Source organism: Phallusia mammillata, chromosome 6 (assembly GCF_965637545.1).
Source record: "Phallusia mammillata chromosome 6, kaPhaMamm4.hap1.1, whole genome shotgun sequence".
Classification (NCBI taxonomy): Eukaryota; Metazoa; Chordata; class Ascidiacea; order Phlebobranchia; family Ascidiidae; genus Phallusia; species Phallusia mammillata.
The window spans coordinates 23,119,408-23,125,071 of record NC_137257.1 but is presented as its reverse complement, the minus strand read 5'-3'; the positions used below and the strand labels follow the sequence as shown (position 1 = coordinate 23,125,071).

General features: G+C 39.2%; 1 long non-coding RNA gene across 1 annotated transcript; it reads right to left on the bottom strand.

Annotated features, from left to right (window-relative positions):
* Nucleotides 1–1,168: 1,168 nt before the first annotated feature.
* Nucleotides 1,169–5,118, bottom strand: LOC145234063 (uncharacterized). Its single transcript, XR_013861267.1, has 2 exons — nucleotides 4,996–5,118; nucleotides 1,169–4,422 (listed from the first exon to the last, which is right to left on the bottom strand). It is a non-coding gene; the product is annotated as an uncharacterized LOC145234063 (long non-coding RNA).
* Between the last annotated feature and the right edge of the window lie 546 nt (nucleotides 5,119–5,664).

Below are 5,664 nucleotides of genomic sequence, written 5' to 3'. Positions count from 1 at the left end.
ATTTCGACTAAAAAGTTTGTCCATTCTTTCTGAAACACCCTGGCTTTATTATACCGATGTGTTTTTTTCAAGGGTATATTTTAAATAACAATATAAGAGTCCACACTAATAGCTTTTAAATCAGTTTAAAACTAACACCACATGACAAATGATTTGTTGCTACAGGGAGAGGCAATCGAGATGACTGCTACGTCACAAATACAACAAGTGGTTGAATGTGTAGCAATTTTTTTAAGTTTGGCGTCCTAATGTGTAATTGGGAGATTACCAGTAATGTCGAAGTCATTTCAGGGAAATATTTGTACATAAACACTTTATTGTTTATTTTTGTTATGTTGTATACTGCACGTTAACAAAATTGTGACGGGGGGCACATTAAAAAAGGCAAGCGGGCCGCAGGTTCCCCACCCCTGGTCTAAGGGTTTATGTTTTGTCAGATAGCGAAGAGGCTAATCTCTGTCTTTGAACCCTATTTTGGAAAGCCCACACATCGGAACAATATGATTTACGGTCTTTTGTTAATGACCCATCCATACGCGATGATTTGAAAGAATTCATGCGATTAGTGGAGAAAAAAAGAATTTTTTCGCAACGTGGAAAAAAACGAACAAAGCGAGCTGTGAACCGCATAACAACCAAAAAAACCAAAGGCACCACCGACAAATCAGAGCGATGATGACAGCAGCGATGCAGCTCTCCACCTGAATTTGGTGCTACAAGAATTATTGGTCCACTTCCCTCAACGGGACACATATTGTTTTTTGTCTATATTCGTTTTTTTTTATCAAAAATATTTGACGAAATACAATCACCTGGACCTATTCCTGTTGATACTATTTTAACCAGCTACGCATAGCTATCAAGACCAAATTATATTGGATGATTATCTCAGGTAGCCTAACGTATATATCGCAGGCTGAACCGAACCCCAAACGGAGAGCGTAAGACCAATTTTTTAAAATATGCCTGTTTATAAAATAGATGACAACGTTGTGTTTTTAGACTTAAGAAGAGTCCCATTAAATAAAGTAAGTGTGTGACATTGTTAATAACACATAGACAGTGGATTTCAGTAAGGTGTTTATGCCCATTGATTATGTCTATGATAGAGATAATGACTCGAAATTTGAGAGGACTGTCTCAACTGCCAACAGAATCAGTCAGTAAATTAGAAAGTAGGAATATATATTTCGCCTAATAATGGCATCATCAGTTCCTGAAAAACGCAATAGATCAACACCAAAATATCAAGAATGTAAAACAAACACAATGTTCTAAGCCAGTGCTCTTCAACCTTTTTTCCCGTTGTATACCTTTTACAATTTGCAAGCAACTTTGTATACCTTACACATAGCAATTTATAATTGTGCACAGAAAGTAACAGTCTGCCAATAGGTACTTGCCTGGTCGCGTGAATTATTGTTATACAAGGCCAGGAGTAGACAACCTGTGGCCGTGAACATGTAAACTGAAATATTTGGATTTGCAAAACTAGTTTGAGGGGCTGGAAAAAATATTAACAGCCCAGAAGCCGCATGTTTGAGACTTTTTGTAAGCCTATTATGGGTAAACAATGTGAAAACAGGCATCATTAGCGTCGCAATTTCGATGGTGACGTTATAAACAGTAAAGTCTGATCCCTAGACTGTTCTACGTAACAAGCTAGAATTTAAATTGGCTATCAGGCACTATTAATAAGGATTTACGATGCGGCCGTCACAGCGGAAAGGTTGTGCACCCCCTGTGCTACGTCCAGGAAATTTAGCATACAAAAGTGTGTAAACCTAAGAAGTTGATTTAATGGCTGGCTTGTTGCTACATTCTTTCAGCGATTTGGACATGTGGTGTGGTGTTGACTTGTTCTCAAAACATTTTTTTGTATCCGCAATCCTTTACTCCAGGGATGTTAAAAGTAAAATTTCAGAAAGTACATTGTTCAACCTTAACAGATATTTCAGGTATGTGCTTATTCGCTTCATAATTCGCATGATTGACGCAACAATCCCAACCTGACGCAATAATATTTACAACAAGCAGGTCAGTCTCACATAGGTCACCATCATGCTATGTCTTCCTGCATTTTTAACACTGACCACAGCTGTACTCCCTTCGTATACCTTTCTTCAGTCGTATACCCTAGTTTTAATGTGGTATACACTTGGGTATACAGTATAACCGGTTGAAGAGCACTGTTCTAAGCAACTCAACAACGCGAGTGTCGCCAAACACAAAATCGTTAAAAACCTTGCAAACCCAGCAACGCCTGGAAAGCCTAAAGGTAACACCTGTGAAAAGCTGGCAAGGCTTTCCAGGCGTTGCTGGGTTTGCAACTTTTAGTTGCGAGCGCCTTGGTTTCTTTTTGCCACCCCCCCTTTTTCTCTTTACTTTTGTCCACGGTGTAGGTCTTGCCAGCTTTTCACAGGTGTTACCTTTAGGCTTTCCAGGCGTTGCTGGGTTTGCAAGGTTTTTAACGATTTTGTGTTTGGCGACACTCGCGTTGTTGAGTTGCTTAGAACATTGTGTTTGTTTTACATTCTTGATATTTTGGTGTTGATCTATTGCGTTTTTCAGGAACTGATGATGCCATTATTAGGCGAAATATATATTCCTACTTTCTAATTTACTGACTGATTCTGTTGGCAGTTGAGACAGTCCTCTCAAATTTCGAGTCTTTTAACAATTTGCACAGTTATCGTCGGTATGCATGGCGGCTGTTGGAGGTTTAGATATTGCCCATCCAGGACAATTTCTGATAGAGATAATGACATCAGCATTTTTGTAAGCACCAAAACAGGACACCCCGGCGGAAAATGTAAGTATGGTAAAAACCCTTTAAGTGGTTTTTTGGAACTGTTGCTGTGCTTTGCAGAAAGAAGAGAAATAAAAATTAACAAGTGATTTATGGTGTCTTTTTTGAAAGTTTTAAAGTAAAGATAACAATGCACTGGTGATCACAACAGCCACAACAGCCTTATGGCTGTAATCCAGCGGTTCCCAACCTGTGGGTCGCGACCCCAACTTGGGTCGCCTGACGATTTGTCCGGGGTCGCCTAAGGTTGCGGTTGCCAACTTGTTTTAGGCCATGTGCCACTAGCCTCAATAAAAAGTTCGTGGAACACCTCATTTTTAAGACAAAAAATATACAGTAAACTAACACACTGGTTTAAAATGTATCAAGCAAATAAAACACAAAATAACAGCGCTTAACATTCCTTCCCGCCATTGTACTACAGCAGGGGCAAATCTTTAATTTTTGAAGACTTGATTACAAAGTGATGATTATTGCCTTGTATTACGTAATAATACTGCATTTACAATACATAATCACAAGTCAGCACATGTCAAATTGCGTGTATTCTCGCGGTGAAACCAGTGTTCTCTAATTAGAATAGTCAACTAAATTAGGAAAAGAAAGTATAGTGAGGAATTTCTAAAGTACGGATTTACATTCATAGTTGAAGCAGGAATTGAAAAGCCACAATGTGTCATTTGAAACGAAATTATGTCAGCCGAATCGATGAAGCCCAACAAAATGAAACGCCATTTTGACAGTAAACATCCTAACTTGCGGGCAAGGACGTCCAGTATTTTAAGAACAAAGCTGATAGTGTAATAAAGAACAGGCTGGATTTGGGCGGCAAGTACCAACAGCAAAATATGGCTGCAATTGAAGCTTCATATTTAGTGTCTCTCAGAATCGCCAAAGCCAAGAAACCTCACACCATTGCCGAGGATTTGCTACTGCCAGCAACTAAAGACATTGTTCGAGTTATGTTTGGAGTTGAATATGTTAACAAATTGAATACAATATCCATGTCTAACAACACCGTCAGTAGAAGAATAGACGACATGTCTGCTGATATTTTGGAGCAAATAATCCAGGAAATTAAATCAGCTCCGCTTGGATTATTTAGTATCCAGCTTGACGAATCAACAGATGTGGCAAACTGTTCGCAGCTACTGGTTTACGTGAGGTATATATTTAAGGGCGATTTCAAAGATGAGTTTCTTTTTTGCAAACCACTTGAAACGACAACTACTGCACGCGATGTATTTAACATGGTTGATTCATTTCTGCAAAGTCATAACATTCCTTGGGGTAATGTTTGTGGTGTTTGCACAGACGGTGCCCCAGCAATGCTGGGTTTCAACGATTGGTTATCACCGAAAGCCATCGGAACTCACTGTATGATTCATCGACAAGTGTTAGCAACGAAGACTCGGCCACAAGAATTTCAAGATATAATGAAAAATGTTGTAAGTGTCGTGAATTTTGTAAAAGCTAGTGCCTTAAACAGCCGCCTATTTTCAAAACTTTGTGGTGAGTTGGATGCATCCAATAATGTTCTTTTATTTCACACTGATGTAAGATGGTTGTCCAGAGGCAAAGTTTTGAAACGTGTTTTTGATCTTCGTGATGAGCTAAAAACATTTTTGAATCTAAAATCCAAACCACTGTTTGGCGACAAAAACCAACTTCACAAAATTGCTTACTTGGTTGACATCTTTGTAATCTTAAATGAGTTAAATATGTCTCTCCAAGGACCAAATGCAACATGCCTAGATTTGTCAGAAAAGGTCCGAGCATTCAAGTTGAAACTTCAACTTTGGCAAAAAAAATTGGATGAAAATAAAATTTACATGTTGTCGAATTTATCCACGTATTTTGAGGAAAATGATATTGAACAGGAAATAATGAATGGAACAATACGTTCTATCAAAGAACACTTTAAAATCCTTGAAGAAGAAATTTCAAGTAATTTTCCTGAATTACCTGACACACCATTTGCCCTTGCTAGAAGCCCATTTACCATGAAAGTTGAAGATGTTCCTGAGAATGCACAAGAGGAGTTCATTAAACTCATTACCAGCGATGCTGCAAAAACTGATTTTTCCGCTATGTCGGTTACCAAATTTTGGATCAAGTGTTTGCAGTCATATCCTATTCTGTCTGAAACCGCATTGCGCCTGATTCTTCCTTTCCCAACAACATACCTTTGTGAAACTGGCTTTTCAAGCTTATTGGTCATCAAATCACCAAAATACAGGAGCAGACTTGTTGCAGAAGATGACCTGCGTTGTGCTCTTGCAAAGACTGCTCCACGGATTTCAGATCTGGTGAGATAACCAAAATTTGTAAATAAAAAAACATTGTGCCATAAGTTTTCGAACTGTTAGAAGTAAGTTATAATACACAGCTTATTAGTTTTTACACTTGGGGTCGCTGCAACTTCGGAAATGTTATTGTGGATCACTGCATCAGAAAGGTTGGGAACCGCTGCTGTAATCGCCTAACTACCTTGCCATTTTCGACAACTCGCAGAAATATAAATACTTGCGACAGACAGAACGTTGTCATTGCTTTTTTATTAAAAGAGAATTGCAAACGAAAAGAGAATTGAATTCAAACAAGATGTCAAGAAAGAGGCAAGCACCAGCAACTGACACGAGTCCTTCCAAAAAGCAAGGTGTACCCTTCTTTCATCACTTCCCCAAGGATTTCATCAGACCCTATGGTTTGGCCGTCCAGGGCGGGGAAGCAACCGAGGATGCGTCGTTCGCGGCTCGCCTCCACCCGTACACTTGCGAATGGCTCAACCGACCAAGCATCGCGTGGAGCGAATTTCTCGCTACTTTGGAGTAAAACTTTCAGCCAGCCTTGAG